This window comes from Bison bison, unplaced genomic scaffold (assembly GCF_000754665.1).
Source record: "Bison bison bison isolate TAMUID 2011002044 unplaced genomic scaffold, Bison_UMD1.0 scf7180017864331, whole genome shotgun sequence".
NCBI lineage: Eukaryota > Metazoa > Chordata > Mammalia > Artiodactyla > Bovidae > Bison > Bison bison.
In genome coordinates, this window is record NW_011494903.1 from 7350745 (window position 1) to 7374015 (window position 23271).

Below are 23271 nucleotides of genomic sequence, written 5' to 3' on the forward strand. Positions count from 1 at the left end.
GTTGAGCTTTAAGCCAACTTTTCCAGTCTCCTCTTTCACTTTCATCAAGAGGCTTTTTAGTTCCTCTTCACTTTCTGCCATCAGGGTGGCGTCATCTGCATATCTGAGTTTATTGATATTTCTCCCAACAATCTTGATTCCAGCTTGTGCTTCTTTAATACCTTACTAGGAATCAGTATTTTCTGGAAGTTCAACATCAAAGATCTATTGTGTGGCAGAAGGTAGAGTTCCTTTAGAGTTAAAACCAGAACAATGGTAATTGTTACAGCAGGACATATCTAGCATTATAAAGGAAAGCTTTCCAGTTAACTAGGACTGTGATACACTGCATCTCCTATGTGCAGTATTCACTTCCTTTCCCCCTGAAATGTTTTAGCAGACACTGAATAACAAAGGTTGGTGCTAGGGAAGAGTAAGAGCATAATGTCTGAGGCTGTACAAGACTGGTCTTAGAAGGTTTCTATAGCTTGAAACTGTGAAATAATCTACAAGCACTGGCCTGTACCAAGACATCAGTATTCTATTTTATCATGCTCACCCATCCTACTTGGAAAATGATATTTAGTCCACCTTTTGGAGGATTACCATCTTCATGTTCATTTTTATATCTCCAACATTTTCATATACTTTTAACTATATGTAGATATAGATATAAAATGGACTGGAATGGGTGAATTTAACTCAGATGACCATTATATCTACCACTGTGGGCAGGAATCCCTTAGAAGAAATGGAGTAGCCATCATGGTCAACAAAAGAGTCTGAAATGCAGTACTTGGATGCAATCTCAAAAATGACAGAATGATCTCTGTTCGTTTCCAAGGCAAACCATTCAATATCACAGTAATCCAAGTCTATGCCCCAACTAGTAACGCTGAAGAAGCTGAAGTTGAACGGTTCTATGAAGACCTACAAGACCTTTTAGAACTAACACCCAAAAAAGATGTCCTTTTCATTTTGGGGACTGGAATGCAAAAGTAGGAAGTCAAGAAACACCTGGGGTAACAGGCAAATTTGGCCTTGGAATACAGAATGAAGCAGGGCAAAGGCTAATAGAGTTTTGACAAAAGAATGCACTGGTCATAGCAAACACCCTCTTCCAACAACACAAGAGAAGACTCTACACATGGACATCACCAGATGGTCAACACTGAAATCAGATTGATTATATTCTTTGCAGCCAAAGATGGAGGAGCTCTATACAGTCAGCAAAAACAAGACTGGGAGCTGACTTGGGCTCAGATCATGAACTCCTTATTGCCAAATTCAGACTTAAATTGAAGAAAGTGGGGAAAACCACTAGACCATTCAGGTATGACCTAAATCAAATCCCTTATGATTATACAGTGGAAGTGAGAAATAGATTTAAGGGACTAGATCTGATAGAGTGCCTGATGAACTATGGACGGAGGTTCGTGACTTTGTACAGGAGACAGGGATCAAGACCATCCCCATGGAAAAGAAATGCAAAAAAGCAAAATGGCTGTCTGGGGAGGCCTTACAAACAGCTGTGAAAGGAATAGAAGTGAAAAGCAAAGGAGAAAAGGAAAGATATAAGCATCTGAATGCAGAGTTCCAAAGAATAGCAAGAAGAGATAAGAAAGCCTTCCTCAGCGATTAATGCAAAGAAATAGAGGAAAACAACAGAAGGGGAAAGACTAGAGATCTCTTCAAGAAAATTAGAGATACCAAGGGAACATTTCATGCAAAGATGGGCTTGATAAAGGACAGAAATGGTATGGACCTAACAGAAGCAGAAGATATTAAGAAGAGATGGCAAGAATACACAGAAGAACTGTACAAAAAAGATATTGACGACCCAGATAATCACGATGGTGTGGTCAATGACCTAGAGCCAGACATCCTGGAATGTGAAGTCAAGTGGGCCTTAGAAAGCATCACTACAAACAAAGCCAGTGGAGGTGATGGAATTCCAGTTGAGCTATTTCAAATCCTGAAAATGATGCTGTGAAAGTGCTGCACTCAATATGCCAGCAAATTTGGAAAACTCAGCAGTGGCCACAGGACTGGAAGAGGTCAGTTTTCATTCCGATCCCAAAGAAAGGCAATGCCAAAGAATGTTCAAACTACCGCACAATTGCACTCATCTCACACGCTAGTAAAGTAATGCTCAAAATTCTCCAAGCCAGGCTTCAGCAATACGTGTACCATGAACTTCCTGATGTTCAAGCTGGTTTTAGAAAAGGCAGAGGAGCCAGAGATCAAGTTGCCAACATCCACTGGATCATCAAAAAAGCAAAAGAGTCCCAGAAAAACATCTGTTTCTGCTTTATTGACTATGCCAAAGCCTTTGACTGTGTGGATCTCAATGAACTGTGGAAAATTCTGAAAGAGATGGGAATACCAGACAACCTGACCTGCCTCTTGAGAAACCTATATGCAGGCCAGGAAGCAACAGTTAGAACTGGACATGGAACATCAGACTGGTTCCAAATAGGAAAAGGAGTACATCAAGGCTGTATATTGTCACCCTGCTTATTTAACTTATATGCAGAGTACATCATGAGAAACCCTAGGCTGGAAGAAGCACAAGTTGGAATTAAGATTGCCGGGAGAAATATCAACAACCTCAGATGTGCAGATGACACCACCCTGATGGCAGAAAGTGAAGAGGAACTAAAAAGCCTCTTGATGAAAGTGAAAGAGGAGACTGGAAAAGTTGGCTTAAAGCTCAACATTCAGAAAACGAAGATCATGGCATCTGGTCCCACCACTTCATGGGAAATAGATGGGAAAACAGTGGAAACAGTGTCAGACTTTATTTTTTTGGGCTCCAAAATCACTGCAGATGGTGACTGCAGCCATGAAATTAAAAGATGCTTACTCTTTGGAAGGAAAGTTATGACCAACCTAGATAGCATATTGAAAAGCAGAGACATTACTTTGCCAACAAAGGTCCGTCTAGTCAAGGTGATGGTTTTTCCAGGGGTCATGGATGTGAGAGTTGGACTGTGAAGAAAGCTGAGCACCGAAGAATTGATGCTTTTGAACTGTGGTGTTGAAGAAGACTCTGAGAATCCCTTGGACTGCAAGGAGATCCAACCAGTCCATCCTAAAGGAAATCAATCCTGAGTGTTCATTGGAAGGACCGATGCTGAAGCTGAAACTCCAATACTTTGTCCACCTCATGCAAAGAGTTGACTCATTGGTAAAGACCCTGATGCTGGAAGGGATTGGGGGCAGGAGGAGAAAGGGACAACAGAGGATGAGATGGCGGATGGCATCACTGACTCGTTGGACACTAGTGTGAGTGAACTCCGGGAATTGGTGATGGACAGGGAGGCCTGCCGTGCTGTGATTCACGGGGTTGCAAAGAATCGAATATGACTGAGTGACTGAACTGAACTGTACTGATAGATATATCTATATCTATAGTCATGCAATTAAAAGATGTTTGCTCTTTGGAAGAAAACTATGAGAAACCTAGACAGCAGATTTAAAAGTAGAGACATTACTTTGCTGACAAAGGTTCATCTAGTCAAAGCTATGGTTTTTCTAGTAGTCATGTATGGAGGTGAGAGTTGGATCATAAAGAAGGCTGAGCACTGAAGAATTGATGCTTTCAAACTGTGGTGCTGGAAAAGACTCTTGAGAGTCACTTGAACAGCAAGGAGATCAAACCAGTCAATCCTAAAGGAAATCAACCCTAAATATTCATTGGATGAACTGATACTGAAGCTGAAGCTCCATTACTTTGGCCTCCTGATGTGAAGAGCAGTCTTAATTGGAAAAGACCCTGATGCTGGGAAGGATTGATGGCGGGAGGAAGAGGGGATGACAGAGGATAAGGTGTTTAGAAGGCATCACCAACTCATTGGATGTGAGTTGGGCAAACTGAAGGAGATGGTGTAGGATAGGGAAGCCTGGTGTGCTACAGTTCAACATAGCTAATATTTAAGAAGCTCAGGTTAGACTGAGTTGGTTTACAAGGACTTCCCCAATCTCTTGAGAGCAAAAGGAGACACACAATTTACATTTGATGAAGCTGCTGCAAGTCAAAGTGTCCTGATAACAAGACAAATCTGATACTACTAATATTAGCATGAGAGAAGTAACAAGATAAATGTGAACAGGTGACTAAACCAAATTTCCCTCCATAAATCAATTCTTGTCTCAGTCACATGAAATATTTATCAGACGCATTTGCCAAACATCCAGTGCTTGTTGCTTTAGGGAAGCTGTTTAAAGCCCAGATAACTGCCCGATGGAAAAGAGTTTGTTTTCTTTTCACAATGTTCAAAAATAATAATTGTTTGCCTCATCCTGCTGGACAGCCAAAATCAAAAACAAAATATGAAGTCGTCTACTTGGAAATGAACTCAAATGAAGAATCAATTTCTTTTTGCTTTGGCTTTTCTTATATTAGAAATCTCACTCAAGGATTGGCTACATATTTTTTGAGGGGGGGTCACAGTTTTGCAAAAGAATGGGCCATGTTCTCCCAAAGAGAGAACTGAGTGTCTTCTTAAAACTGCCAGAGTTCCCAGGCGTCTTGACAGAAACTAAATCAAATAAGCCCACTCCCTAGGGTCTTTCTGTGTTCTAAGCAGTCTTATCTCTTGCCATAAAGATTCATTTGTAATACTTGTCAATCATTCTCTAGCTATAATTAATAACTTAGGCAAGCATACATCAGTGCTAGCTGTCCTTCCGGAGAAGGCAATGGCACCCCACTCCAGTACTCTTGCCTGGAAAATCCCATAGACGGAGGAGCCTGGTAGGCTCCAGTCCATGGGGTCGCTAAGAGTCAGGCACGACTGAGCGACTTCACTTTCATGCATTGGAGAAGGAAATGGCAACCCACTCCAGTGTTCTTGCCTGGAGAATCCCAGGGACAGAGGAGCCTAGTGGGCTGCTGTCTATGGGGCTGCACAGAGTTGGACACGACTGAAATGACGCAGCAGCAGCAGCAGCTGCTCTTCTCTTTAACTGCTGAGGTGACCCCCTCAAAATTAGCCTGTGCCAACTCTGCTAGAAATTCTGCCTTTTTTTGTTTCAGGTAATTATCACTTCTTCTTCTTCATCTTACTCCATTGCTCCAAACCAATGCTTTGTGTACTTATGCTGCTCTCCTTATAGATTTTCAAGATGGTACCAGGCGAGTGAATGATTGAACTCAACATCTTTTGTTTTATGCTGTTTTCTTGAATCACATAAGATGGATCCAAGTTCTTAGCTACTCTTCAGCAACATTTTTCATTGTTAACTGCTATGCACAGCCTTTCCTTTGCAGAGTTCTTCTGAAGATTATATTGCTATTTTTCATTCCATTCCCATAGCGACTCCAGGAGGTATATATTAATAGCTTCATCTTTCAGAAATGAAGAGACTAAGCCACAACAGTAAATGGCATGTCCATGACCACGTGGCTGAGAAGCAGGCATGCCAGGACTCAGACTCTGGTCTTCTGATACATGCCATGTCCTGTGCTCTGTCTTCTGCTCCATGCTGCCTTTGTAGTTCTGGGAAGGGAATCAAAGCCTGGAGCAAGAATAATAGTAAAATTAATAACTGAATTTTTAGCATTGGGTCTGTGCTAGATAGGGTTTCCCAGGTGGTGCAGTGGTAAAGAATCTGCCTGCCAATGCAGGAGACAGGTTCTATCCCTGGGTCAGTAATATCTCCTGGAGGATGAAATGACATCACCAACTTATTGGATATGAGTTTGAGCAAGCTCCGGGAGATAGTGAAGGACCGGAAAGCCTGGCATGCTGCAGTCCATGGGGTTGCAAAGAGTTGGACAGGCGTGAGTGACCGAACAACAACTCCAGTATTCTTGTCTGGGAAATCCCATGGACAGAGGAGCCTGGCAGGCTACAGTCCATGGGATCAAAAAGAGTTGGACAAAACTGAGCTACTGAGAATGCATGTGTGTTAGATATTGCACTAATTACTTCATATGCATTATTGTTTCTACTCTTCATAATTTTTGAGGCTATATTTATCCCCACTGAAAGGATAAACTGGGTTTCAGAGAACATAAAGTGATTTGCATAAAGATACAGATTGGTAGAGACTGAATCTATCTCTAGATCTGGGTGTTGAGCTGTAGAATTAACTAGTACCATATAGCTAAAATCTGAGAGAAAGAGCAGGGTCTTGTGAAGGATAAGGATGTGAATTTGAGTTCTAACTCTGCTTCTGTTTACAGTATGATCCTGGGAAATTCTGTTAATCCTTTGGACTCTTGGCTTCTTAGTATAAAATGGGGTTGGTCCTGAAACCACACTCCTCCCTGGGTAGGACTCAAATGCAGCCAAAACTCAGACTCAATTTTGAATCCACAGGCTAGGACTTGAACCCATCCACACTGCTTACCTGTTACTGAACGTTGGGTTCTTTTGTCTCTTTGCATAAAGAATTCAGGTGAGACAAAGTGGCAAGCAAAGAGTGAGTTTGTTAGCTTAGGACGCTTGTGAGAGATACAAGCTGGCTGGCAGGGTGGTGGGGAAGGGAGAAGACCACCTTCTTTCCCATTCTTGGGCAGATGTCAAGGCTTACATCATTAGTCTCTCCTTTAGCCCTATATCGGAGAAGGCAATGGCACCCCACTCCAGTACTTTTGCCTGGAAAATCCCATGGATGGAGGAGCCTGGAAGGCTGCAGTCCATGGGGTTGCTAAGAATCGGACACGACTGAGCGACTTCACTTTCACTTTTCACTTTCATGCATTGGAGAAGGAAATGGCAACCCACTCAAGTGTTCTTGCCTGGAGAATCCCAGGGACCGGGCAGCCTGGTGGGCTGCCATCTATGGGGTCGCACAGAGTCAAACACGACTGCAATGACTTAGCAGTAGCCCTATATCATTTAACTGAAACTGTTATGGTGCTATTTAAATCATATGTGTATCAGCAAAAGTGTGGTAATAGGTACTAAAATGTGGTAATTTATCTTGGGATTATTACCCCTTTTGGGATTTGGGGATAATGTCCCCCTTTCACCTAGTTTCTTTCCCCTTTCACCTTTTTTATTCCTTTTTCTCTTTTTTTTTTTTTTTTTTTTTTTTTTTATCAAGGCATTTGCTTTTCTTATTGCGTCAGTCCTGGGTTTCTCACATTTAATTATGGCAATAGGTATATTTTTGGAAATGTTGATGCCTTGAAGTACAAATTTGGAATTTATGGGGATAAGGCAGCTGCAAAATGTAGTAGGAATTGAAATACACAAATTCTTATTTCTTTCTTGGCTACATGCAGAAATGCTGCTCTCAAGGACTGTTAACACTGAATTCCTGTAACAGGAGTCAGACCCCATACTTACTGTCCTGTGTTTTAACTATCAGGGTTTGTGGCTTGAGTATGTCTGGTGCTTAAATGCACCCCATCTTCCTTCAAGGTAGTATAGATTATTGCTTGGTTACTGGATTCTTTTTTGAGTGATCATTAACATGAAACAGTCTCCCAAACTCCCTTAAAATTCCCTTTCTGTCCTAAATCCCTTACTGGGATTTCTAAATGGACTATTTGATTATCCTACTCTGTCCCTATCAGTATTATTTGACCTAATATATCACATAGGAGGCTCCATCAGGTCAGACATACTCAGGATCCGACTAAAGTAAAGAGAATGATACAAAGGCAAAGCATCAGTCTTTGTGTTAGAATGGAAACTACCACCCTAGTATCTTAGCAGCTGATGGCAATGCCCAGAAAATCTGGCTCTTCCTTCAGTCCCATATTCTCTCCATAGCTGCCAAACTAGTTTGGTTATTTAAAAAAAAAAAAAAACAAACAAGTTTTGTTCATATAGAATGTGTCCATAAGAGTTAGTCCCTTTCCTTATAGTATAAAAACTCATTAAGTGAAATTTAGCTGCCATTTACAAAGAGTATATTTTTGATCACCCTCTCATTGGCTGCTGGGAAAAGCAACTGTTAATAAACTAAGTGGGCAGAATCACTGCCCTGAGAGATTTTATTTTCTGAGAATGATCTGCAACCTCCTCTGCCCTAGAGTAAACAGGAGTTTCAGAGGGAAGGTCCTGGCGCAACTTGTGGCCAAGACAGAATTGATTTGTTCTTGTGTTTAGGGTCATTGACTCTCATGAGAGCTACCACTTACCAAGTGCTTCCAGTTGGACACATGCCCTAAACATATTATTTCTGAACCTCACCATAGCCACATGAAGTTCTCTTATTCCCATTTTATAGAGGCGAAGACTCTTCGGAAACTACCCAGAACCTCAGAGCTTGTCAGTTCCCCACCGGTCTTCCTCCTGTGTCTTCTGTTCCATATCACCTAAACAACCAGCCATCCTCAAAGTTCCTTCCTTTCCTCATCCAATGCTACCATTCCTTTCTTGCTGATCTACTCAGGGCTTGGAGAACCATGCTGGCAGGAAAGAAAGCCTGCATTTTCCAAACTTCACACTCACGATTCGGGCGGGGTAGGGACTGTGACCAACTCCTACCCTGCTTTATCGTTGTTGTTGACAATTTATCAGAGTCTTTGCTTTACTCATTTGCATTAGTCCTGGATTTCTCATGTTTAGTTATGATAGATTTTTTGGAAATTTTGCTGCCTTAGAGTACAAATTTGGAACTTATGGAGGATACAGCAGCTGCAAAATATAGTGGGAATTGAAAATGCACAAAATCTTAATTTTCAGTCTCATTTACAGGTTTATAGTCACCTGATTTTAGACCATCAAGGTAGGTTACATACATTGCTCATGTAAATAACCAGATTTTATTTCGAGAATGATAAAGGTAAAATGTAAAGAGGGAGAACATATTTTAAATGAGTTTTTTTTTTTTTTTTTTGAAAAAAAAAAAGATTTTAGAAAACTTTTTTATTATTTCTTAAAATTTCATCTCCTTTAAGGGTAGATTTATAGCTCTAAAAATTGACACTATGAAAACTTTTCTATCATAATCCTAATCACAGGAGATTATTGGGGATTATTATTTTTCCTAACCATTTGTTACTACAAAATAAATCACAGCTCTTCCTTTCAGAAAGTGACATTTTCCAACCAGCTGCTGTTGTCTGTCTCACCATCATAATCACTTTCATATCTGGCATATCTTAAATTGAAAAAGTCCACAAATGTCACAGCCTGGCTTAGGGGCAGGAAAGAAAGAGGGTCTGCATCAAATTCTGACCCTTGGCTGATTGTGTGTTTCTCCTGTAGAATTTCTTTACGCTGAAGAAAAAGCTCGTTGACCTGTGAATTGTATGAACCTTCTGAACTTTTTAGTGAAGTTGGGAGGCTTAGGGTCACATTTCTGTGCATTTTCTCTTACTTTTCCTGCTTCTGAGTAAAAGAAGCTCTATTCCTATGCTGGAGCTTTGCAGCCAGCTCTGGGGAGGACCGGAAACCCAGCCTGGAGGGAACAACCCAAGGCATGGGCAGACAACACATACTCAGTTCATTTGAACTCTGCTGCTGTTAATGTGATGGTAAATGTGATTTAGGAGCAAAGACTTCAAGGGAGACAGATCATCTGGCTGCAGGGATGGTTTCAGGCTTCTTGGCATAAGCTAATCACCTCGCTAACAGTTTACCTATAGAGTGTCTACAGTTCGCTGAGGACACCACAGTCAGAGTTCATCTGTTGTTTAGTTGCAAAATCGTGTCCAATTCTTTGTGACCTGTAGCCTGCCAGGCTTCTCTGCCCATGGGATTTTCCAGGCAAGAATACTGGAGTAGATTGCCATTTCCTCCTCCAGGGGATCTTCCCAACCCAAGGATCGAACCCACGTCTCCTGCATCTCCTGAATTGGCAGGCAAATTCTTTACCACTGAGCTACCTGGGAATCCGTTGACCCATCTTATAATCTAAACCAGGTATGTAGTACATACTATTCAGTGGCAAAGAAGGGACAGGGGGGAAAGAGAGAAAAAGGGCCATGGGGTAGAATTTAGGAATAAAAACAAAGCAGGAAACCCAAAGGATATTTTTTTCAGCAGTCAAAATATTTTCCCGTTTAGATAACGAGTGTCTCCTACTTAACCACAAATACCAAAAAATAAAATTAAATAAGATTAAAAGGCTAACAGGGGCAAAGGAATCAGAGTCAGAAATTCAGGCTCTTGAGAAAGGAAAGAGGCGAAGAGAAGTTGAAAATGTCAGTGTTCATTTAATGAAATAAAAACAGACTTCTGTAAGCATTGCTCAGAAACATGCCTTTTGTCTAATGCCAAAAACTTTGTGAAGGTTATCAGCTTTGCAACTCCCTACAGCCCGGAGGAATACTCCATAAAGTCCAGGACATGGTATAATAGTGTTCTGTTTGCTTACTGTGGCAGGTGTAAGACAACTTTACTAAGTCATACCCTGTTAGGGCCTGGGGCCAGCACCCTTAGAGCAGGAAAATGTAGTCTTTCTCTCAGACAATGTTTTCACAACCTTTCTGCTCTCAGAGGCAGAAATGTCCACAGCAGGAATGTAAAATTTGTCAGCATCCTTGGTCAATACCTGAAGTAGAGCTGAGCTACCTAAAATACTGCTCTGTCACTGGGGGATCCGAGGGGAGAGTGAAGATTGTTGAAAGAAGGATTGAAGGGCTGGCTAGAGAAGTGGTCCCAACGTCATCTGCAGTGCAGCACCCTGGACTCTGCTCCACTATCATCAAGGCAGATCTCTGAAGCTGGTTTTCCCTCTCACCAAGGCAGTCAGCACTCCTTTGGCTCACCAGCCTCTGTCCTTATTCCTGGCCTGTCCAAGAAGCATCCGCAGGGCCAGACACAGATGTCAGTCAGCAAACCTGAGTGGGAAGGAACCCTGAATCTTCCCTTCAGGGAGCTTTGCTCCAGTTCACAAATGGGCTAAGGCCGCATGCTCTGATCAGTGCTCGCTGATGACAGAGGCCTCCCGAAGCAGGTGGATCTCTGCCAACGGCCCAGGAGTGCTCAGAGATGGTGCCAGGTTAGTTGATTGGCTTACAGTCAGCCTCCACCCACACTTAGACCCCATAGGTCCATCTCTCCAGCCTCAGAGACTGAAGGGCATGATAAGGGGCCGAGCAGTTGTGGTCATGAGTGCCAGAAGAAGCCAAGCTGCTGAGCCATGGCACCTGTGCAGACTCAGCAAGGGCAGAATTGGGAAGTCATAATCATTCACCAGGGCCCTAGTCATTCACCTGAGTCGGTTGCTTCCAGTTTGGATCCATGAGGGAACCCTCCCAAGGGGAAGCCCAGCAGTTGATTTTCCTGAGAACACAGGCAGAAGGGGAGGCGTTGGCCCTGTGGCTGATTGAATTCAAAGAAAGAAAAAATAAAACTAAAAATGACTGTAGCTTCAAACACTCCCATTGAGCCTGTGAATCCCACCAGGTCATATAGCAAAGCTCACAAATAGAACCAGCCTCACCCTCTTCCTTTCCCTCTTGTGACATTTTCTGTCTCATCATGGCTAAAGTTCTTCAAATGCATCCATCTTGGACAAAAAACAAAAAAACATTGAGTTCAGAGGGAAGTGGTTCACAAGGACTTAAACACCCAACCCTTGGACCCCATGACCTATTCTTGACAGGTGGTCAGTTAGTCTTTTTGCAAACATGCACAGGGTAGGTGTCCCCTAGCCTTAGCTAGCTCCACACCCCCCCAAAATTGGGGGACTTCTCCCCTTGCTAGCTTCCCCTGGTGGGAGGAAGAGATAAGGTATTGGGAATGAGGGTATGAGGAGATATTCCTCTCCAGGGCAGCGGTGGTGGGGGGGGTGGGCAGTCTTTGGAGAATCCCTTCAAGGATCTCAGTTTGCCTTAGACATCCCAAAATGTGTTTGTCCTCTTTGTCTATGCATGTTAAGTTTCTGGGCAGGCAGACAGTATGTGAAAGAGAACCTTTAAGAAAGTAAAACTATTCTCTCATTCCCTTTATTTTTCCTCCGTTGAGTTTCCTCTCTTCACTTCCCACCCTTTCATCATTCTGCCACACTCTCATCACCTCCTAGGATACATATAGGCTTTTTGCTGCCTGTAGGATTGAGCCCCAACTCCTCAAGGTGGCCTTCTGTGGGGTGCAGGCTCAGTATGAGACCACTGAATGTGGTATGAGAATGAGCCATTCTTTTGCCTTTGTTTCACAGGAATTGATGAACTGCTTTTTCTGGAAACCTGAGGATGGTATTTTCCTTCAAAATCAACTTTGTCTTTTTGCTTAGAATCTGTTAAAGACTGAGGTCCTCTCTCCCACTCCCCACCCCCATCTAAACTCAATAGACACACATAAGCAAGCCTTCCCCTGACCCCAGGCTCTTGACCCTTGGAACCTGCAGAGACCAAGTGTGCCTTTGTGTTTTTCAGTAAGAGATTGTCTTGCCTGCCCTGTCCCCATAATTGAACAATGATTAACAACCCTGCGTACTTTAATACACAGATAAATTATTAACAGTGGGCTGTGCCTTTTCCCAGGTTGTAAAAAGATAACTGGTTAGACTCCCAGCGTTCTCCTTGTTGGGGGAGGAAATGTAGAGGGAATGTCATCTGAGGCCACTGGCCTCTGAGATACAAAACAAAGATGCGGCAGGCTCCAGCCCAGAGTAGGAGCCAGGCGATAGACAACAGGAAGGCCCAGGTGAGAGGCTTTCAGCTCTCTTTGTCAGTTTTGAGTCTTCTCTTTCATTTTTGTCTTCTGCATTTGGGAATGGGTGGGAGGCATGCAGTAGGATTAGGGTGTCAATGACTGCACAAAGTTCTTAGGGAAAAGTCCTTGTTTTGAGGAGAGATGACCAAGAAAGCGGCAAGTGAATGTAAAGACCAACACGAAGGCCCCCTCTAGACCTTGGCTGTTCCAGGGAGAGAGTGTGGGCTGGCATGGGGGCACAGCATGGGGACACAGCTGCTTGGCCACTTGACAAATCAGGCCTGGGGACGTGGGAAGGGGGAGCAAAAGATGATGAACTCAGGATGCATTGCATTGATGGCAAGTTGGAAACATCTCCAGACCTCTGGAGGCAGAGGGAGGCCAGGCAGTGAACTGTGAAGACCCAGTGGAGCCCATACGAGTGAATCAAGAGAAATCTGGGTGATTTGGGCTGAAGTTTTTGGGTTTTACTTGTTTTTAACAGACTTCATTTTTAGAGCAATCTTAGGTTTACAGAAAAAAATTGCACAGAAAATACAGTGAATTCTCACATCCCTCCTCCCCTGACACATGGATTCCTCTATTATTAACACTTGAATTAGTATGAAATGTTCCCTTGGTATCTCTAATTTTCTTGAAGAGATCTCTAGTCTTTCCCCTTCTGTTGTTTTCCTCTATTTCTTTGCACTGATCGCTGAGGAAGGCTTTCTTATCTCTCCTTGCTATTCTTTGGAACTCTGCATTCAGATGCTTATATCTTTCCTTTTCTCCTTTCCTTTTTGCTTCTCTTTTTTCACAGCTATTTGTAAGGTCTCCCCAGGCAGCCATTTTGCTTTTTTGCATTTCTTTTTCTTGGGGATGGTCTTGATCCCTGTCTCATGTACAATGTCACGAACCTCCATCCATAGTTCATCAGGCACTCTATCTATCAGATCTAGTCCCTTAAACCTATTTCTCACTTCCACTGTATAATCATAAGGGATTTGATTTAGGTCATACCTGAATGGTCTAGTGGTTTTCCCCACTTTCTTCAATTTAAGTCTGAATTTGGCAATAAGGAGTTCATGATCTGAGCCAAAGTCAGCTCCCAGTCTTGTTTTTGCTGACTCCTCCATCTTTGGCTGCAAAGAATATAATCAATATGATTTCGCTGTTGACCATCTGGTGATGTCCATGTGTAGAGTCTTCTCTTGTGTTGTTGGAAGAGGGTGTTTGCTATGACCCTCTTGCTATGTTTCTTTTGTCAAAACTCTATTAGCCTTTGCCCTGCTTAATTCCGTACTCCAAGGCCAAGTTTGCCTGTTACCCCAGGTGTTTCTTGATTTCCTACTTTTGCATTCCAGTCCCCTATAATGAAAAGGACATCTTTTTTGGGTGTTAGTTCTAAAATTGCAGCCATGAAATTAAAAGACGCTTACTCCTTGGAAGAAAAGTTATGACCAACCTAGATAGCATATTCAAAAGCAGAGACATTACTTTGCCAACAAAGGTCCGTCTAGTCAAGGCAATGGTTTTTCCAATGGTCATGTATGGATGTGAGAGTTGGACTGTGAAGAAAGCTGAGCACCACCGAAGAATTGATGCTTTTGAACTGTAGTGTTGGGAAAGACTCTTGAGAGTCCCTTGGACTGCAAGGAGATCCAACCAGTCCATTCTAAAGGAGATCAATCCTGAGTGTTCACTGAAGGACTGATGCTAAAGCTGAAACCCAATACTTTGGCCACCTCATGCAAAGAGTTGACTCATTGGAAAAGACCCTGATTCTGGGAGGGATTGGAGGCAGGAGGAGAAGGGGACAACAAAGGATGAGATGGCTGGATGGCATCATCGACTCGAAGGACATGAGTTTGAGTGAACCCCAGGAGTTGGTGATGGACAGGGAGGCCTGGCGCTGTGATTCATGGGGTCGCAAAGAGTCGGACACAACTGAGCGACTGAACTGAACTGAACTTCATTAGTATGGTACAGTTATTACAGTGATGAACCAGTATAGATACATGAGTATCAACTAAGGTCCCTAGTTTACATTAGGGTTCACTCTTTGTGTTGCGAAGGTCCATGGTTTTGACAAATGCATAATGTCATGTATCCCCTGGTACAATGTCATAGAGAATAGTTTTACTCCCCTAATAGTCCCCTGTGCTTCACCACATCATCCTGCCTCCTTTCCCCCAAGCCCCTGGCAACCAATGGCCCTTTTTACTCTCTGTAGTTTTGCCTTTCCACATAGAATTTCCTCATATAGTTGGAACCCTACGGGCTGTAGTGTTCTCAGACTGGCTTCTTTCAACTAGTTATATGCTGTATGTCTTTTATTTCCTGCATGTCTTTTCATAGCTCAATAGCTCATTTCTTTTTGTTGTTTTGTTGTTTAGTTGCTAAATTGTTTCTGACTCTTTGCGACCCCATGGACTGTAGTCTGTCAGGCTCCTCTGTCCATGGAATTCCCCAGGCAAGAATCCTGGAGTGGGTTGCCATTTCCTTCTCCAGGGGATCTTCCCGACATAAGGATTGAACCCACGTTTCCTCCATTGGCAGGTAGATTCTTTACTGCTGAGCCACCAGGGAAGCCTTTTTATTTAGTGCTGAGTAATCTCACATTGTATGGATGTACCACAGGACTTTTATCCATTTGGGGAGATAAAAGACAGAAACAATGGAAAGGGTGGATGACAAAAAAGCAGCAAGGTCCAAGGGATGTCATAGAAGGAAGAAGGAGGAAGGTTTGAAGTGGAAAAATAAACATTAGTGCAGAGGCCTGAATCGACCTAAGCCAGGTTCTTGAGACCAATGCTCGGTAGGAGAAGCCAGCTCCCCACTGACCCCCACTACGCCTTTCCTGTTCTTATAGACAGAAACTTCATGAGGGCAGGAACAATGACCACATCATCCATCAGCCCAGTATAATGCAGACATCCAATAAATATTTGTTGAACCCTTTCAACCTTCCAAGATCTTTCTTAAAGAGCAAATTTGCCCAGACACCAGGAGATCTGAAGTTCCTGAGGTCATCTCAGGCAGGTCTTCACTGCTCGCTCTGCTGAGCCTTTTTTTTTTTTTAATTGCAGTGGGGCAAAACTTGCCTGCGATGTTCCCCTCCTCAACCAAGAATCCATCTCTCTTGTGAGATGTTCCATGGACAGAACCAGAGGCAAGCTGTAGGGAACCAGGAAAACCAAGGGAGCTTCAAGCTAACCTCACATCCCAGGTTAAAAAAAGGTCTCACCAAGGGATCAGAATCCAACTTTACAAGCGTTCATTTTTCAGCCCAATCACAATGCAGCAGAATTAGCCCAAATAATCACTATGGAAACAGGAAGAGCAAGCAGGGGATTCAGGTGCTAGGAAACAGCTGTGAGAGGAGATGAGCCAAACCCTCCAGATGTTCATATTTGAGGGGAGAGAAGGTCTGTGCCACACAGTAACAGCTCATGTGTGGGAGCTGTTGGAGTGCAGCTTAGAGTCTGGGTGGAAGGGATGGTCCTCCAGGTGAGCTGAAAAGTCAGCTCAGAAACTGCAGGGTCAATAGCTATTCACCAATCAAAATTCATCACATGGGTAGTGCTCCCCAGGCAAAAGAGTTCACCAAGCAGACCTTAGTCTTGGGCAAGATCACTGCTTAAGATAAGATCCTCTGCAGAGTGTGATACTTGCATTCCTTGATACCTGTATCACTTTCTCTCCTTGTGAAGAAAGGGGTGAATGAATCCAGTAAGACAATGAGGGTATTTTTCTTGGGATTTGTCCATACCCCGTTCATAGTCACCTGACTCAGAAAGTCAGGACCAGGGTAGAGAATGCTTGAGAATTTCTCTTCTTCCTACCTTCTTTCTTTCTTTTTTAATGTTTGAGAACTAGTTGTTTTGTTTACTTATTTATGCTGCACTGTGTGGCATGTGGGCTCTTAGTTCCCCAACCAGGGACCAAACCCATGCCCCTGCAGTGGAAGCATGGAGTCATAACCACTGGAAATCCAGAGAATTTCTTATTTGGGGGAAGGAATGTGGGCTGCTTGGCCTGAAGCCTGTTTTGAACAGTGGGGCTTATCCAGAGACATACATTTTGCTCCCTGTCTCTTGGGGAGCTAAGGGTGAAGGTGGACAGTTAATCAGATTCAGAGGGTTGAGGTGGGGTCAGTGAGTGAGGTGAGGAGTAACTGCCTTCCCACCTTGAGGCCCCCTAAATGACAGCCCCTGAAGAAAGGGGACATACCCATGGAGAGGGTGGCCCAGTGTTGATTCTGTGTTTCCAAGGTGCCAGCCTTGAAGCTCCTTTGACCATGGGGCAGCAGAAGGGGCCCCAGGACCTCCACGTAGCCAGAAACACAGCAGGCAGGGAAGAGCTAGGCATCTGTCAGTGTTGGGGCAGCTGGCCCTTTCTGCTGAGCCTGGCTGGTCTCCGGGGCATTTCTTACACATAGGGGCTTGCTTGGTGACTCAGACAGTAAAGAATTTGCATGCAGTGCAGGAGACCTGGGTTCAATCCCTGGGTCAGGAAGATCCCCTGGAGAAGGGAATGGCTGCCCACTCTAGTATTCTTGCCTGGAAAATTCCATGCTGGAGGAGACCGGTGGGCTACAGCCCATGGGATCACAAACAGTCAGACACAACTGAGCAACTAACACACACACACACACAGGCTCCCAGAGAACTACCACCAAGTTAGTTCTCTGATTCCAAATATTTCTACAAGAAAGATAGTGCCTGTGTCACACCACAATCCATCTCTTCTTTGAGGGCATCTACCATTTGGGTGCTCGCCAGCATGACATTTTCATTTCATTTTCTTGTTTCTATGTGTTTGTCTTCATCAGAGGGACTATGCATGGAAATGTTAAGAGGCTCGTTACTCTGTCCTGGAACTGGGACTCCCTGCTTTCCTCCTCCCACTCAAACTTTTTCTCCCCAGCTTTCCAGAACACTCTTAAGACTTAACTTCCTTCTATCTTAGTCTAGGCCCTTTCTTCCCATTTACCTTGTATTTCTCAGCCACCCGCATTGAAGCACATTTAAATACCCACCCACAACAAAGGTAAAACTTCAGCAAGAGGTCTGGGCTTCTCAGAAAACAGAGCCGGGAAGAGCAAGACACAGAGCTGAGAGAGGCACTAGCTCCTTCACAAGAGACCCTGAATATCTGGGAACATGACAGGGGAGGTACCCACAACAGAGTCCAGATCCTTGCCCTGGCTATAATATTAAAGTATGACTCATTCATTTATTCATTTTGCAACCAATTATTTATTATCTCAATAAATGTTTATTGAGCACCAGTTATATAACAAGTTAGGTCTTAATGATATAGAGATAAATGAAAGTCCTTGTCCCTGAGAAGCTAGTTGGTGACACAGGCACATGGACCAGTAATGGGGATAACAAGTGTGAAGAAGTCTGTAGTCCTGAAAGACCCCAGGGCAGTGGGTATGCATGAGATGGCCTGGGACCCAACTGAGCTGCTCTGGGAAGAATTTGTTAGGACTTAATGCCTGACCTCAGTGGCACCCCACTCCAGTACTCTTGCCTGGAAAATCCCATGGACGGAAGAGCCTGGTGGGCTGCAGTCCATGGGGTCGCTAAGAGTCAGACACGACTGAGCGACTTGACTTTCACTATCATGCACTGAAGAAGGAAATGGCAACCCACTCCAGTGTTCTTGCCTTGAGAATCCCAGGGACGGGGGAGCCTGGTGGGCTGCCGTCTATGGGGTCGCACAGAGTTGGACACAACTGAAGTGACTTAGCAGCAGCAGCAGCAATGCCTGACCTGAGTCTTGAGGGTGAGGTTTGGAGGAGAAGGGCCCCGGATAGCACGTTCCTGGCCAGAGGATCCCTGTGTGGGAGCAGAGGCCCCTAGAGAGCGGGTGGCATCAAGGAACCTAGGATGTGAAGTGGCCAGAACCCTGAGTGTGTGGCCTGGAGACTGGGGGAGACCTGAGGCCAGAAGGCAGAGCAGCTCAGGATGGACTTTGAGGCTGGCAAGAAGGCTGAGGCTACAGAAGATTACAGAAGGACTGTGCACAGGAGAGATGTGCGATCAGAATCCCATTTACAGAAGGGCAGTCCTGGCTAAAATGTGGTGATCAGTTTGGAAGGAGCAAGCCCAGAGGCCCAGGGAACACTTAGAAGGCTGTTGCAATAAAATCACCTGGAAATGGTGTTCCTCAGAAGTCCTTCTCCACACTGTCCACCTCTGGCTTCCTGTCAGGGGAAGGCAAGCTGGCACAGCAGGCTTTCAGAAAAATAGCTCGCTTGTTAATTGTTCTGGTGCTGTCAGTGACTCTGTTGCTTTCTTTTACAGTCTCTTGTTATGTAAAATCACTGTCTTTTCTAAAACCAGCTTGAACATTTGGAAGTTCACGGTTCACATATTGCTGAAGCCTGGCTTGGAGAAACTTAACCCATAACCCCACATAAATAGATTCTTCAATGAAAATTAAATGAATTAGTGCCTGTAGAACAGTGCCTGGCACCTAGAAGTTCTCAATAATGCTAAATTATGTCAGGTATAAATTAAAAACTCCCAGGTGAGTGGATGGCAGAGTTGAAATTCAGCATGGCCTTACCAGTGATTCACAGCTTGTGTCTTTTTTGTCAGTCAGGGCTTATAACCCACCAAGTGAGGATTTTGGATAATCCTCCTGGCTAACAGGTAGGTACAAGATGAGAATGTGGTGGCTCAATGAGGTCTGTGCGTTTTCTTCCCTGTTCTCCAAGCTATGCATACTGGATGATGCAACTAGCCCAGAGGGGGAACAAAGCGATTTCCATTTCTTTTAGAAAGGAACCAGGGAAGGTACTGTCTTCCTGATGAATCCATGGAAGGAAATTTCCCGTTGTCAGTGACTCAGCCCTGGGGGCTGGGACAGGGCCAGCTTGCCAGCCTTGGAGATGGAGATTACTGAAGGGTGATCCACATGGTCCGACCCCAAGCCACCTAAGGGAGCTGCTGACCTGAGTAAAGTGTTTGCTCACCTGAGTTCACCTTAGAATCGGCCCTTTAAAAAATAAATAAGGTGTGTTGATCTTTTGTGTGGATGGTTAAACAAATCTGGTGGCCCCAAGTAATTCCAGGTAAAGAAGCTGCTGAAATCTGCCAGAGCTGGGCCTAAAAGAACCCAGTGGCTTCTCCGTAGAGCTTTCTGGGCATTGCCAGGTTCTTCTTCTTAGCAGGCCCCTTGGCCTCTGTGGGCAGCTGCCCCATGACGGCACCAGCCAGGGATTAAGGAGATGGCATAGGCCTGGGAGACAGGATAGCTGACACAGACCAAAGTCAAATGTAGCTGCTAAGAAAAAAGACTGGGGATATGGAGTTGCAGTGGCGGGAGATACCAGAAGGGTGGTGTCCACAGAGCGGTTTTGAGAGGATGGACCTTGCTGTTGATTGACGTCCTACAACCCTCATCTTAGAAACATGTACACTGACCTCCAAGGCCAAGGCAAGGTCCCTCTCTCCTTCTTGCCCTTCGAATTCCTGTCTCTTTTCACTAGGTAAACAGGAAACTTCTGCCCTCCAGTAGGAAAACCCTAGAATGGGAGGGGAGGACACCTGCCGGTTCTGTTGTCCCCCAGGCTCTGTGACCCTGGACAAGGAATTTCACCTTTCTGGGCTGAGTTTCCTTTTCTGTTATTTGAGGGGCTTGGAGTCATGAAGTATGGACTCTTCAGGTGAAAAAAAAAAGATCTTGGAAATCCCCTAGAGAAGGTAGAGAAGGCTGAGAAGTGAGTGGCTCATGGTCATTGAATTAACAAGGGGGGGAACCTAGGACTCTGGTATCATGACCCCCACCTGGGGCCCATCCCATTAATGACAGTCATCCATCCTCTGTCTATAATGTGTCAGACTGCTTACATTTACCCTGCAGAACAACCTTCTGAGATAGAGATTCTTATATCCATTTTATAGATAAGGAAACTGACTTGACCAAGATCCCTAGCTACTGAGGAGGAAAGCTGGGACTCTGCTGGTTTGGTGCCCTTCCTGCTGCACACCAGCTGCCTCCAATTACCCTCAGAACATCCCAGCCACGGGCCACCTTGTGTGCCCTGGCACCAACCCCAGCAAGAGCAGGGGCCTGATTCTTGAGAGCTGCCAGGTCGGTCCCAGGAATGGGACCAAGCAAGTAAGAATACTTATTCTCAAAGCAGCAGAGAAGTCATAGCCATCTTCCCAGTGTGAAGTAGCTTGCAATGGATAGATGAGATTTTATGAAAATATTCCGTGTGACATTAGAAATAAGCTGTTTGATCAAAATGGAGCAAAAGGAATTAGCCAGGTCCACCCTATCCTCCCTGTCTGATTCAGTGAGGTTTTATACTGACTGTCTTGACGTCACCCTATCGTCCCTGACCTAAAGGGCCAGGTGCACCAGAACAGGTGTTCCAAGTAGTGCCAGCACCCCTTGGAGTCTTGGGGAGAGCCACTCCCTCTGAGTAAACTTCGGCCTCCATGGAGTATCAGCGCTTCCTCTGGGTAGAGAAGAGACACCCTCTGAGATCGTTAAGATCTCTAAGATCTCTCCCTGGTGAGTCTAGATGAAGTTTAGTCTTGATGTTTAGCAGCTTGTTGTTGTTCTGTCGCTAAGTCGTTTCTGACTCTTTGTGAGTTATTTGAACCCATTACACCAGCACCACCTGGTCATCATATAATGCACTGATCTGGTTGGGAAAACATTCCTCGTGTTCCCCATATTCTGAACAGAAACAGATGCTGCAAAACATGCTGCAGCATGTTTTCAACTTCCCTGCCTAGGCTCCCAGCAGGGTCGACAGGCAGGTCTTAGATCTGCAAAGACACCTGATCTAAGTGGAGACAGTTGTTTTTTGCCCGTGATAAGCCTTCACCTCTAGTTGTCAGCATTGTGTATGTATAAACAGAATTTCTGCCCTCCACCGGTGTGACTGCTGCAGTTAGGAGTCCCAGAGTTAATTATTGACAGCCAAAGAGATTCACAATGAGCCAGGACTAATGTGTTTTGTAGAAGCACGTTTCCGTGAAGATTTTGCCCCTATAGGATTCCTCCTCAGGCTCCAGAACAGACAGATAGAAAACATTGGGCCTTATCAGTTTAGTTAGAAGAGGCCCAAGCCTAAAACCTCGGGGAACTCACTTGGAAGATTTTTCTAGGAAAGCAGACTTTTTGATTTGACATCTCAATGAAACAGGTGTTTTGGGAGAATATGCTGCATGCTCAGTCACTTCAGTCATGTCCGACTCTTTGCCACCCCATGGACTATAGCCCGCCAGGCTCCTCTGTCCATGGAATTCTCCAGGCAAGAATATTGGAGTGGGTTTCCATTTTCTTCTCCAGGGTACCTTTCTGACCTAGGGATCAAACCCATGTCTCCTGTGTCTCCTGCATTGGCAGGTGGATTCTTTACCACTTGAGTCACCTGGGCTGTGTTGGGAGAATAAAATCATACTACCTTAGAAGGAACTGTGGTAGTCTGGCCTGATCTGGGGAGTACCTAATGAGAACTTCATTCATAGGTCAAGGTAATTCTAAACAGTGGTAAGCCCTCAGGAGATTCCTTGGTTACTATACTCATCGTGAAATGAACATATCCTGGAATTTTGGTTGGAAGGGATGTGGGAACTCATTTTGTCTTTTCTCAGTACATGGATGAGATGTCTGAAATAAAAGGAAGTTCAAGTCTAGAGAATAAGACTAATGGCTCATAGGTCAGTTTGCTTCCTGTCCAAGGGGATCTGAAAGCCAAGGGAGCTTTATAATGACTTATATAATAGTTGTTTCTCTAAAGTCCTTCAAGCAGTCCCTTGAACTTTTTTGTACAAAATAAAACTTTCCTTTGTTGATAAAATACAGAAGTGGTCCTTGGCTTAACATATACCAAAATATTATCATTCTGAACTCATAGTAGCAATTATATGGCTGAGCACTTACTATATGTGTAGCACTGTGCTAAACTGAGCAATTATAGCTGGGTGACTTACCCCACAGGTGCCTCACAGATACTTGTGTTATTTGGAAGATTGAATAAATACATACAAAGTGCTTAGAACTCCATCACCACATCTCACCTACAGCCTCAGTGTGTCCCTGCTTTGGCCAAGTATAACCATGTCCTGTGAGGAAGGGAAGGAGGTCTCACCCACGGACTCCTGTGGGTGAGGGGCTCTGTGGTGTGATGGCCCCCAAGTCCATGTCTAATTGATTCTAGTCCTCCAGGTTCTACTTTTTTTTTCCCATCTGATCATTTAAGGGTGCCTCTCTTAAAAGCAAATACTCTTCTGAGAAGTAAGCTTTGAATCAGTCAACCATCATCAGAACTTCTTTTCCATCTTCCCTGAAATCTGAAAGAACAAGATTATATAACTAAAGGCACAAGAAGAGGCCAAGCCCTTGATGCCTGAGAATTCAGACTGTAAGAGATGATTGTATGACATTAGCTTAACGTACTCCAGAGTGACTTTTTCTCTGAGAATAAATTCAAGTCTTCTTGGGTTGCCTTCTTTCAGATGGGAAAAATATTTTGAAAACTCTTATGTAACCCTGAATGAATGACTTGGTAAAAGCAGATGTCAGGGTCCTCCAAATAGCACACTTGTTTTGTTTTTCTCAGAGACTTATCAGTCTATAACCCTGAGATTTCAACACTCCAGTCAGTTCCGGGCTCTCTAAAATGAAACGGTCACATGCCCACATGTGTGTCTACAGTTAACTTCAAATGGACTAACTCAGGGCCAGGATTTCATTTGAGCTC

At 44.2% G+C, this 23271-nt stretch overlaps 1 protein-coding gene across 6 annotated transcripts in view; it reads left to right on the forward strand.

Moving 5' to 3' along the window:
- Positions 1-9725: 9725 nt before the first annotated feature.
- PRLR (prolactin receptor) overlaps positions 9726-23271 on the forward strand; it is a 140523-nt gene continuing 126977 nt past the window's right edge. For 5 of the 6 annotated variants that reach the window (XM_010853805.1, XM_010853806.1, XM_010853803.1 and 2 more), the window contains exon 1: positions 12404-12542. The gene's annotated coding sequence lies outside the window, so the exon portion shown is untranslated. Of the gene's footprint in view, positions 9813-12403; positions 12543-23271 lie in introns of those variants that run through there. The other variant, XM_010853804.1, reaches the window with a different exon arrangement.